Here is a 13,790-nt window from a genome sequence, read left to right as displayed (position 1 = left end):
TAATTTCCATTAGCGCTGCTTACGCACGGCCAAGAAAAAGGTTTACGACGCTTACGTTTTATGCCCCGAAAAAAAAAGAATAGAATAGAATCGTCCCGAATATTCAGACCCACAAGTATCTTGTTGGACTTGACAACCAGCAACAAAGACACACACACACACACTCATACACACACACGCACACGCTGGCCCAGCCAAGTGGCCGTCTAGCAAATCTAATTAAGCAGCCATGGAGCTATTCTCTGCCATGTCGAGGCATTAACGCCAAGGACCATAAAATGGCGCCCAGCGTATGACAGTCAGACGCATCGTGGTCGGGGCCCAATTGGCTTTTCTTCATTAGGCTGAGTGAGTTTATGAACGGCCATACAATATGCACTTGAACGTTTCAAATTTAATGCCGCACAAAGTTGCTGGGCTGGCAGACACTCACACAGAGCGATATATACGTATATTACGTATACCACATGTTGTGCACAACAAGTTCAACTCATTAAGATTTCAGCTCTACAGCAATCCAGCAGCGCGAATGCAATAAAATTCTCTACGCTTAACGCTACTTTTTCGCAACGTTTTTTTGTGGCTTTCATTTATTTTTTGTTAGCTGCTCGCTAAATGCAAAAACGGAAGCAGCATAAATTTTAATTGGATTTCCGCTGGGTGGGCTACGGAGAGAGAGAGAGAAAGAGAGAGAGAGAGAGAGAGTGAGAGTGAGTGAGTGTGTGAGGCTAAAAATCCTCATCTCATTATGAGTTATGAGCTGCACTGCATGTGTTTTGTTACTCGTTGCCAGATTCCCGCCCCCTCTACACCTCCCCACCCCTTCTCCATTTGCTGGATTTGCGAAACACGCTTTCCATTATAACAAAAGTGATTTTGGCTAAATGTTTCATTCTTTAACTGGGCTACATAAAAAACTGAAATTGCTTTGGATTCACTTTAGTCCATTGTATTAGCTATTGTTTCGCATGGTATTTGAATTTATTTACTTTTTTTTCAGCCAACAATTTGAAGGATTTATATGCGCTTAGTTTCAATATATATCATTTAATTTTCGCTTCTCTCATCTTTGACTCTTCCCTTTTAAATTGATGAACATTTGTGGCTCTTGCTTAGAAACTTTCGCACTTAATTAGACGAATAAAAGTTTTTAACTACTCGGGCAGCTCAAATGGAAATTTATTCGTACATTGTTCGCCCACTCTGGTTATGCTGCGGACGACGCATCAAATATGTCACATGCGAAGTAATTTGATTAGCAACAGCTGCTCCCCAATGGCTCTGCACAATTTTTGGGCTAAAACTATGCGAAGAGAAAAGAAAAAAAAACTAAACACACACACACACACACAGCAACAAAGCAAAAAAGCTACATAATTCAATTTATTTGAACAAATTGACTGCCAGAAACGAGCCCGAAAGTTCGGGTCCCACAAGGCCCAGCAAATGAGAATGGAAGTGAGTGTATCTGTATGCGTGTGTGTGTGTATGTACGATAGTGTGTGGGTGTGGGTGTGGCTTATGCAAATTCAGAAATCGCTTAGGAGACCACTTTTTGTGGGTGTCAGAGTGAAATTGGCTTTTGAATAATTGCTGTGGCAGGCGAGCTCTGTAAATCAGATCAAAGTGCCAAAAAGAGCCAGAGCAGAGGCCCGTGGGATATTCTAGAGATAGTTGGAGCACTCGCCAAGAAATTGAGCTACACATTTCTGCTATCTGGTCTCTGGTCCCAAGAAGTTGGCTAAAACACAAATACAACAACAGCTGGAAAGTCTCGTTAAATGCTGCAAGTTAACAGCAAAACTTTTCTAGTGCGAGAATTCAGCGAGAACTAGTCGAGACTTGGCGCGAATGCCAACAAATCAGTTGACCTTTATATTATTGTAAGTAAACAACAACAACAACAACAGAGGAAGAATTGAGACAATACCTACAACAACGACGGCATTGTCTGTAGACTTCGAAAAAAAAAGCACGAGGAACAGCAGCAAAGTTTGCGTGTCTGTGTGCTGAATAAATTATGTACGCACAACAGCAACAGGGACAATAATATCAACAACAACAACAACAGCTAGAACAGCAACACATTAATAGCTACAATAGCAGCAACAATATGGCCCAAGTAGGGAAAGGTTAAACCCGGCAAACGCAGATAGTTGGAAAGAAAATAGACAACACACAGTATATACTAAATGTCAAGGCATTCAAATACCCTGTACTGCTGGTTATTAATTATGAATTATAGATAGCTAGCTGGCTGCGCTGAAAAACAGAGCAACCCTACTGAGCTAATGCTATTATTGATAGGCCATATAATATCCTATAAAAGTTTAAAATTTTGTGAATATATTTTTAGTGTATTTCAAATGTAATTAATAGTAAAATAAATATCAAAATTATTAAATTTATTATCGACAGAGTTGTTATTCACTTAATTTTTTTTTTTTTTTTTTTTTTTTTTTTTGCAGCTAAACGAAACTTTGTCATTTTTATGAGCAGCACAAAAGTTCTAATTTTTCCCTACATTGCTTTGCTTATTTTGCAATCGAAAGACTTTGTTCTCCACCCGAAATGCTATTAAGTATATATTAGAATACGTTTTATATTAAAATAAATTCGAAATCTATAAAATATTAGTACAATATAATATTTTTTTATAAGATTTATCAACTGTAAGGTCAAAGCACCTGGTATTTTTGTGAACACAGATGTAAATTGATTAAATTAAATAAATGTAATATTCAATAAGGAATAATTAAGTCTGTATATTTTGTAATTTAATAAATATAATACGTAGAACACATATATACAATTAACTAGGAATAGTTCAGTCTCACACCCAAATTTCTGCATTTAAATACTTCGAAACCCCAATAATCCCTTAACAAAATATTCAAGATTTTCTATCAAGTCGAATTGAGTACTCTAATTTGGCACTTCTTAAGAGTTTCACATCTATTTTAATATATCCTCTAATCTCTTTTGTTCACATTAATATGAATGTATTTATACCTATACTTATACCAAGTTCTTTTAGGCATTTGTGTTGCTAACTCTCCTCGCAGACTTTAGCTGCCTGACACCTACCTTCGCCTGCATCACACTATTTACAGGGTATGCACCCAGACTGTATGCCAGCCACATGCATACGTTTGAGCACTGTCACGTCGGTCGTTACACCCATCCTGCACACACTCACACTCACACGCACACGCACACACATTTAGACATCCGCAATGTCCACATGGCGCGGCTCTAACAAAAGGCAGTTAGTTTTTGACTTTTGCCTGGCGCATTTGGTTTTTTGCCTTTTGGATTTTCCTTGCTGTGCCGCCGTTACCCTTTTTTGTTGGCGGGTGTTATTCGGCATGGGCGCCTGCACGGAGGGGGGCGTGTTGCCGCCAACGCCACGCTGTCTGGCTTTGTCTCTGGGTTCTTTGCTGGTCTCTTGCTCTTTCTCTTTCTCTCACTTTTCTTGTATTTTTTCTGTTGCTCTTTCGGGCTTTTGGCATTTCGGGGGCGGCTTATAAATTATGAACTAAATTCCGGCAATGGGAGTCTTTCAGACAGGCCACGCACAGCCCAACCTGCTGCCAACTTTCACAACATAATTGCTTGTCTGCAAAGTGTGAGAGTGTGTGTGTGCGTAGTAGTTGTAAATGTTGAATGTAATGCCTGCTACTTCAAGGGGAGACTAAGTGCTTGTGGCAGATGCTTAATGCAAACAGACGCGCAGAACACTTTCTTAGTTGGCGTAATGCCTCGCTTAACATATTACGACATCAACTTGAAATCGACAACTCACCTGCAATGAGATGGAAAAATAAATCACATTAATATCAATTTTATTCTTTGCCTTATATATATTTGCTTTGCATTCGCACTGAGAGTATTCTATTCTTCTCGTTTTGCTGCTGCTCATTCTCTCGAGCCCAGCCCCAGAGAAGCTGTCAGCTACACTGTCAAACACAATCAGTGTCGATTGCAACAGCAGCCGATGCCCGATAAGTGCACTGGAATAACAATGAGCAGTTTAATTTAATATGGTAAAGGCATTGACAGCCAATACACTGGACAAAATATTTGTCAGAATCGAAATTGAGTTCTACTTAAATTGAAGATAATGAAAAGATCTGCAAAATAAATATGAAGAGCTGTAAGCTCTATTTTAGCATAATTTAATTAAAATTTATATGTGTTGCCCCATGTTTTTCTCAGTGTAGTCGCACAGTCCTCAGTCCCTCATAATGTCCGCTCTATGCACTGTGATGTTTATCGTTAAATTCAATTTGCAATTTATAAGATTTTTCAAGCGACGCTTGTTATCGGCCAAACACCCAACTCCAAACTCCCACACGCACACACACACACACACACACACACACACACACACCACAACATCGTACGCACAGTCCACACAGATATGCCATAAATTGTGGAAGGCAATGGGCGAATGCCAGGAGCGCATTCCATGCGAATGCAACACAATGAGGGTATTGTCGTTTGGCTTGGGCTCCATAACAAGCATTGTTCACTGAAGTGGAATATGTATCTGTATGTGTGTGTGTGTGTGCTTGTGTATGTGTAAGCTGTCGCATTGCTTGGTCAACTGCCAATGGCATGTCGCAATGCAAAAGGTAAGCGAACAACCAGAGCTTTAACCCAGCTAACCAAGACGAGCATTATCTAATCATATATTCCCCACTCATCTTTGTCTCTGGCTCTCGCTCTGTCTATGTCTGCAAATTTTGAGTATTTTTCTCGTTATTTTTCCATATCACATAATATGCTATAATGATTCGTCATGTCAGCTCCAGTGGGCAATAGTTTATGCTGATTTCCCATGTAGTTCATCAGAAGAAAAGGAAAAAAATATGTAAGTGGAGTGGGGCAGAGGAAGCCAAATGCTAATGCATTATTGTGTTTCCTCAATTCGTCTGTCAAGGGAGTTGTACAATGCCAATTCGAATAGTTGCTGTGCTCAGCTGCACTGGCAGAGGGATTTGCATTGCTTTGGCATAAGCACATGTCCTGCCGACATTTACTATATAATATACATATATATATATCCCGTTTGTCCTGTTTCGCTTTTGGGTTTCACTCTCAGACTTTATTTGCCTGGACAGTTCAATTGATTTGCGGATTTGTCTCTGCTAAGGCAAATGTGTTTTTTTACCGTTGCACAATGCACTTTTATTTCATGGTTGAAGGGAAAACAACGACAAGAGATTTAAAAATTATTTAATTTGAAATGTTTACATTTACGTTTAATATATATAATAAATAAATATAATAAAATAAATAAATTGTATATATTTGTCGTGAAAAATATGTATTTCAATTTATAATTATTTGAAAACTAATAAAAATAAAATAAAAATTGATTAGATTTCCTCTAACAAATATTAGGGAATTAATTACATTTAATTTAATTTTTTTTAACTTTAATAAGGTAAAATTTACAATGTTTACTTTGCTACTCGAAACCATTTTATGGCTGGTCATTAAAACTTTTCGTCATTAAAACGATGCATCCCACAATTTGTAGACGCACTCGGCTCTAATGCATTTTGCTAGCAGCTTACGGCCGTAACTCGTGTGTGCATTGTGCTGCGTGCTTATGAGCTTTAGCTACTTAGTTAAACAATTTGGTTAAAAGTTTGCGGGTCACACACACACACAAGCACACACACACACTTACCACAGACACTCCCATCTAACTCTAGTTGCAGCTGTTGAAACGTGCGTGCAGCAGGAGCAGCAGGAGCAGCAGCAGCAGCAGCAGCAGCAGCAGCAGGAGCAGCAGCAGTAGCAGCAGGAGAAGGAGCAGCAGCAGGAGAAGGAGCAGCAGCAGTCAAATGGTTGCGAACAGGCTGGCGAATCCCCAAAGCAATGCTGAAGACACGTGCCACATTCCGCTGTCGAATTGTAAGCTTTAGCAGTGGGCGTGGCCAGCTGGTGGGCGGCACAGCGGCAACATAATTGCGTCAAAAAGTCAGTTAATAAGGCAACGAAAAACAAACTGCGGCGCGTGGCCAAATTAAATTTTGGCGCTGCGTAGCTAAATACACTTTTTCCACAGCTTCTTTTCAGTTTACAGCTCCTTTGGCAATTAGCTGCCGAAAAAGTAATAAGGTGTACACTCACACACGCACACACACACACGCACACACTCACAGCTGTAGCGCTGTATGCTATATATTATTTAAGACACATTCCAGCCAGTTGGCGGCAATTGGCTAATTACCTCCCACAAAACACGAATGGGCGTGGCGTGTTGCTAATTAAGCGTGAATTTATGCATACGCATGTTGCGTAAACGCCTCGCCTGCCCCGCCCACCTAGCAACTGTTTAAAGCATTCAAGCACATTCATTCACAGCTGCATATATGCAACTGCACATATACATACATATGTACATACATATACACATATGCCTGCACATTCACATACACGACAATATTATTCATGGCATGCCAATTAGGTGGTATGGGCGAGGGGGCGGAGGAGGGGACGACAACAATGAATTTGAATGCTGCGAAATCAAGAGCAGAATTGAAGCAATCTGTGCAATTATCTGGTACACGCTATACCTTGGGCTAGCAATAAAAATAGCAATTAATTATTATATTAAACACTTAGCAATCATTGGGAATTGATTCCAGAAGGCTTTCTAATATATAAAGAATCTTCAGATATATTAAGTAAATCACGATGTTTAAAGTAATTCGCGCTTCTTTTCAATTCACTAACAATATCTTGTTATCGATAACTTAATCAGCTACTTAAATATAGTTATCGGTAGGGTAATCATTTTTTAAATGAAGTTCGATAACGAAGTAAAATATTTCGCTAAGACAAAGAATATAGCTCCATAAAATATTTTTATTTGCGTTTGTAGGGTATCTAGTAGTCGCAGCAAGGTTTTGACTCCACATTTATTATTCGCAGTCGAGCGGTTAAGCAGCTGTTTTTGTGGCCATTAAGTTTTATTTATGCGCACCGAAAAGTAGGCAGCATTTTTTTGTTTTGTCAAACGCGCTTGAATGCCTAATTGCGCATCTAATTGTAAAGCAAAAAGAGAGGCAAAGACTATCTCTCTGTCTGGAGAGAGAAAGAGAGAGAGAAATATATGCTAATGTGCACATAATTGTATACAAGTGCATGTGAAATGTGTCACATAATTTGAGAGCTTAAAGTAAAATTTATACACCTACTTACGATAAACACTCCAATTGCTTATCTTAGGCAGTTTTATTTTTGAAGGTTCTTCCGGAAGTAAAAGCAAAAATTATGCAAACATTGTTAGCAGCAATAAAAATGGCTCATTTGCCTGTGACATAAGTATTTGGATAAATAAATAGAAGCATATTTGATACGCCTTAAATGTCTATGAGTTGAAGACACAAATTATAGCTAAATGTCTTTCCCATATATACCAATTAAATGGACTAGCAATTGACTTTGTTAAGATCTGCAACAATTCACCTTAAGGTGTTAGGCCAATCGGGTTGGGCTATTACGACACTTTCTAGAAACTGTTAGCTAGAAACCAAATTCCCTTAATGAAATCTGATCTATCCACACTTAAAGGCAAGAGTCAGGCAGAGAGCCGAGCGAGCGAGTTGTTGCCCAAACACAGCTGTTGCAGTGCCAAGCGACTTGTAAAACAATACAATTAATAATTCAAAAGCGTAAAAGTTCAATAAATGTGAAACAGGCAGCAGAGCAACAGCTCTAAGTGTGAAGGCCAGCCACAGCCAGGGCTTGGAAGTACTTGTAAAATTCGGTTAATAAAATCAACTTAATTATAACAACGGCAATAAAAGCAAGTGGAAGTGGAAGCACTGTCTGCAAGGCCAAGAGATGCCCTATAAGAGGAAATTTACTTTTGAAAATTTCGAGGAAGACTAAAATAAAAAGTAAAATTGTATAACTAAAGTGTATAATAAAAACTTAAATTTAAAATAGATTACATTGCGTATACTCTGCTCAACTCATTTTACAGGGTATAGGATGTAGCAAGAAAAGTGGCAAGAAAAGCAACCAACGAAAAAGAAAAAAGAACTGAAAGTTTTCTCTTGTAGCTTTTGTTTTCCTAATGAGCCCCGACAATACCAGCACCAACACTAACACCAACAGCAACAGCAACAACAGCAACAACAACAAGAGCAATCATAACAACAGCAACAACAATTTTCATAAACTTGCCAAAATGAATTTAGTTAAAAACAGACACAAGTCGCCTTGACAGCAGAGTGTGGGCGTAATGTGGGCGTGCATCTTCGTGAGTAGTTGTGTGTGTGTGTTAGTGGCTGTTGCGCATATGTTGCGTAACGTAAGCACGTTAACGTTGTTAAAGTTACGTTTTGCTAACTGGGTAAACAGCAGCAACAGCAGCAATAGCAACAGCAGCAGCAGCTGCCACAGTTGCCACGACGCGTCGCATCGTTCAACAAAGCGGATGATAAGGGAAACGGAAGTTGCTTACAACAGTTAGTACAACAAATCTTATATTCAGCAAGCGCACAGAGACAAAGCCAGGGGCGTGGAGCGAGGGGCGAGAGCCAAGCAGAATAACACTAACATCTTAAGGGCAAACACTTTAAAATCTGCTCTCGCACTTCGAAGTGCAGGCAGTTAAAGAAATTCTAGGAGAAACAAGTTGAGAGCTACAAAAACTGCATTCAAAGAGGGAGAGAGGGGGTAAGCATTTATAGACGTAGAGAACAGTTAAGTTAGGCTTGCCAAATCAAATAAAGCTTACTTTTATCTAAGACGCCTGTTGGCTAGATAGATGTATACAGGTAGATCAACATCTGGTTTAATTCATAGAGAATCCTGCGCAGCCAATAGCTGACTAAATTCCTTCATAAGCATGTTTATTTAATTTCGTGTGAAATGATGCCTAAGAAACACAACAAATATTTGGTCATGTGTATTTCCGCTTTAACCACAGATTAAAATTAACCTTTTTTAGCCACAGCTAACTGATATCTATATATGTATATGTCGAAGCAAGTAGTATTAATATGTTGGCGCGCACTGTAATTGTGCTTACTACCTGCTCGCATATTTTCCCTTTTCTATATGCCTTCGTACTTATGCGTGTGGTTATAGTGTCGGTGTGTAATGAGGTTGTATGAGTGTGGTCGTAGTTTTCGGAGTTGATTTCATCATATTGCATCAGCCAATATTTGCATGTTGTCGCTTAAGAAGTACCGTTTTAGCGGGGCGACAGCGTTGTGTCGCTGTCGCCGAGTGAGGTTCGGGAGTAGGCACAAAGAATAATTGAGAGACACAAGTTAGTTGCCTCTAGGATTCAAGTGTGAACGAAACTCGCTGCGCGAAACGATGACTGATACTAATACTGTTCCGACATCAGAAGTGGGATCTGGCCCTCTACCTTCAATAGTAGATGCGTCATGGAAAGCCATAATGGAAATGCAAAATAAAAATTTAATCGAGCTTGTAAAGCATTGCAACTGAAACAACAAATAATAAGACAATAGTGTTGCCAAAATTTAACGCAGAAGTTGCTGGCGCCGACGCAGCAGCATGGTGCGCTACAGTGAATATCATCATAGCGGAAAATCTCATAAAAGGCAGTGCGTTAGTGATGGCTTTGAGTGCAGCGTTGGATGGCAGTGCATCGCAGTGGCTTTCACAAACATGTTATCCTGACATAACTTGGGCGGAATGTTCATTGGTCAAAGAAAAGATAAGTTCTAAGTTAATTGGTAAAAGAATTAACAATGTAGTAATTTTAAAGGGTATTGGCAATGGTAGTATTTGTAGTACATTGCAAATGTAATAAGCATGTAGGAATTAACAATTATTGCATTGAGTATCTCATGTCCTCTCTCCATGTTTTGGGGGATAAAAACTTGAAAAATGATGTCGTGATTGGTCGAGAAATATTTTCTAATGGGTTTCATATCATTATGTCTCCCGGAAAATTTGAAGTTATCAGATCGAAAAATTGTAAACCGTTGTTCAAATGTTGATATATATTTGGGCTTTGCTGTTGTTCTGTGTGGGTGCACGCGCACGCTCGCTCATACATGTATGTGTTGCGGTTTTTGTGCCTGTCTCGCTCTAACTTACTGTCGTGCCCAGACTGCGTCAGACAGAGACGTCTGCCAGGTTAGGATAACGGATCGGGGAAGAAACGAATGGAATTGAAATAACGGTAGTCGCATAGTAACACATACAACCTTAAGCGTTATTGCGAAGTACATTGTATTGTTCGTCGTTTTTACTGATTGTAACTCACTCAAAGCATCAAGAACTAAACGCGAACTATGTATCTCCCAGAGCACAAAGGTGGTGGGCATATTTACAAACGTTCACGTTTGATTTGCAGTATAGAGAGGGCAAGAGAATGGCTCATGCCGGCTTCTTTTCGAGAAATCTTCCATCCACTAATTCGATTAATAGACGTTGAATAAGGCCTATGACTATTACTGGTTTGAAAACATGTCCAAGTATATACGAAAGTTAGTCGAAAACTAAGTGGGAAGTCTGATCAAAAGGAGTATGTTATTGTCCAAATAGATGCTTCCAATAAATTTGTCTATTTAACACAAACGGTCAAGATTGATGCTAAGAGCTGCATAATTGTTGTGACATCAGCTGTATCATTGTTTGGAGTACCAAACCGAATAATAGCTGACCAGGGAAGGTGTTTTGCGGGTGTAAAGTTTAGTCAATTCTGTGCAGATAAGAAAATAAACTTGCATTTGATTAGTACCGGTGCTAGCCGAGCTAATGGCCAAGTGGAACGAACCATGAGCACGTTAAAAAATATGTTGACTGCGGTCGAAACTGGAACTCAGTCTTGGCAGAATGTGTTAGGAGAGGTGCAGTTGGCAATTAATTGTACAACTAACCGTGTGACGGGTAGTCCATTGGAAATGCTATTGGGAAAGGTGGCACGGCCATTAGGTTTACTCCCACCTAGTGACATTGAGCATGAGGTTGATCTGCCAAACGTAAGAGCACAGGCTGAAAAGAATGTTTTAGCTACAGCAGTTTATGACAAGGAAAGATTTGATAAAAATAAGGCGAAAGTAATTAGACACAAAGTTGGAGATTTTGTGCTACTAAAAAGTGAAGAAAGGCATCAAACTAAATTGAGTCCAAAGTATAAGGGGCCTTTTGAAATAATCAGAGTCCTAGAAGGTGACAGGTACATTTTAAGGTTTCTAACTAGTAAACGAAGTTACAAATATGCTCATGAAGATTTAAGAAGATTGCCAGAGGGGCAAGGGCACGAAGAATTGAATGTGTGTGATAATTATAATAATATTGTTGAAATTGATAATACAGTTGAAGACGGTAAAGACAGTGAAAATAAAAATGTTGAGAATGAAGAAGTCACTAAAGAGAGTGAAGAAGAGTGAAATAAAGAATAAATATAAAGAGAATAAAGGGTACGGCTGGCCAAAAGAAAATGGCAGAGTACTTGGTTATATAATAATGCAAGCACAAGTGCAAAACATACTGAAGTTCGTTTTGATCATGGCGTGTGGGGCATTTGATTATATAATGTGGATTATATAATAATGCAAGCACAAGTGCAAAACATACTGAAGTTAGTTTTGATCATGGCGTGTGGGGCATTTGATTATATAATGTTGAATGGAATGGAGTACATAATGTTTAAAGAAGAATGCCGATAAAACTTCTTATAAAAGAAATATAAATAATAAAAATAATAATAAAAAAAATTATAATTATGATAATGTATTCTGGTAATAAAGCTTGATATTTTGTATGAATTGAATTGAAACATATTGTTAGAATGATTAGTTAATACGAGTTAAAAAAAAATCATATGAAAAGAAGGTTGATTTTTGTATAGAATTATGTATATCGTTTATTTATGAAAAAAAGGAAGAAATTTGAAGAAACAAGAAAATATAGACTTAAATGTTATTATTTCATACACGAGGGCGTGTTAAAGTCAGGATGGCCGTGTCGAAGCAAGTAGTATTAATATGTTGGCGCGCACTGTAATTGTGCTTACTACCTGCTCGCATATTTTCCCTTTTCTATATGCCTTCGTACTTATGCGTGTGGTTATAGTGTCGGTGTGTAATGAGGTTGTATGAGTGTGGTCGTAGTTTTCGGAGTTGATTTCATCATATTGCATCAGCCAATATTTGCATGTTGTCGCTTAAGAAGTACCGTTTTAGCGGGGCGACAGCGTTGTGTCGCTGTCGCCGAGTGAGGTTCGGGAGTAGGCACAAAGAATAATTGAGAGACACAAGTTAGTTGCCTCTAGGATTCAAGTGTGAACGAAACTCGCTGCGCGAAACGATGACTGATACTAATACTGTTCCGACATATATATAAAACAGTCAGAAAGAGAGAGAGAGAGAGAGAGAGAGAGGGAGATACATAAGCGTGTGTGACTGCATATTTTAATGTTCGTTTAAATGCACAATAAAAATATTTATATATATTTTATGTTTTCTTTTTTTTTTGCAATTTTTTATTGCAGCTTTGTGTTGAGTGGCACCTCATAAAAAGCGTTTTAAATATTTGTTTATCGTATTTTATAATTTTTTAAGCTGCTTTTATGTGTTGTGTGTGTGTGTCTGCATTTAATTAAGTTTTGTCGGTTTTAAGTGCCATACCTACTGTCATTACATTATATATATATATATATATATATATATATATATATATATATATATATATGTATGTCTATGTCGCCTGTCTCTGTTTCACAGATAGCCTGTCATAAATGTATTTGTTTTTGCTCTTCAATATTTCTGCTCATAAATATTTGTTGGCATATTCAATTCAATATATATAAACATTTTTTTATCATAATTTTCCGCCATATATATTTTATACGATAAGCTATTTAAACACTTGCTGTGTGTTTGTTGGCTGATGCTTGAAAAACTGTGGAAATATGCTTAATAGGTTTTGCCAAGGACTTTAAATGCATGCGATATTTACAAAGCATGCACATTTGCCTGCATAAGAAGTGCCTTTTCAGCTTAGCTCCTTCAATAAAATATATTTAATATTTCTGGTATTTAATTCAAGCGAAATTTCAATAAAAACAAGCTGAAGTTTCAGCGCAATTGAATTTCATTTTAATTATTTAAATACAGCAAGTGAAACTTTCATAATTCTTATGACATTTAATAATTTAATCAATTTTCAAAATCTCAATGAAAGTTGTTTATATTTGATATATAATGAAATTAATTGAGTTTAGAAAACATATGTTGACAGACTTTGATGATTTAGCTGTCATAAAAGTTGAAGTAGAAGAGGCTTCAATTCGAAGGGCTCCGAGTGCCAATCTTAAAGACAAAGTTCAGTCAAAAATGAAGCTAAATGTGCATAATATATTTAGAATACATACTGCATTAGATATGTACATATATTAAATTTTATATAAATATTTAGAAGAGCTTTCAAAGAGTTTTCTATTTAATCTAATCACATCTTACAGTGAAAAGGAAAGTTCATAAGGACTAAGGATCTTATTAGATTCCAGGGCTGAAAAATAAGAAATAATTTAATTATACCCTCATCAACAAATGCTCATCTTAAGCAGCTCTTCAAAACCAAATATCCAAATAGGCTCCATATTAGATTCGCACTCGCCCTCGCACTCCACTCAAATTAGAGGCAGCCCATAATACAATATATCTTCTTTATATGCAACTCAATTATTTCTATAAATTTTCTATCATTACATTTCTCTCTCTCTCTCTCTCTCTCTATCTATCTCTCTCTCTCTCCCTATCTCTCTCTCTCTC

The 13,790-nt window shown here is 37.8% G+C and overlaps 1 protein-coding gene across 2 annotated transcripts in view; it reads right to left on the bottom strand.

The window, feature by feature from the left end:
* Fur1 (Furin-like protease 1) overlaps positions 1-13,790 on the bottom strand; it is a 178,740-nt gene that overhangs the window by 32,861 nt on the left and 132,089 nt on the right. The window lies entirely within an intron of this gene.

The sequence above is a fragment of the Drosophila navojoa genome, chromosome 2, assembly GCF_054131105.1.
Source record: "Drosophila navojoa isolate 15081-1374.11 chromosome 2, UAZ_NAV_1.0, whole genome shotgun sequence".
Lineage (NCBI taxonomy): Eukaryota > Metazoa > Arthropoda > Insecta > Diptera > Drosophilidae > Drosophila > Drosophila navojoa.
The sequence above is the reverse complement of the archived record's forward strand: the minus strand, read 5'-3'. Positions and strand labels throughout refer to the sequence as shown.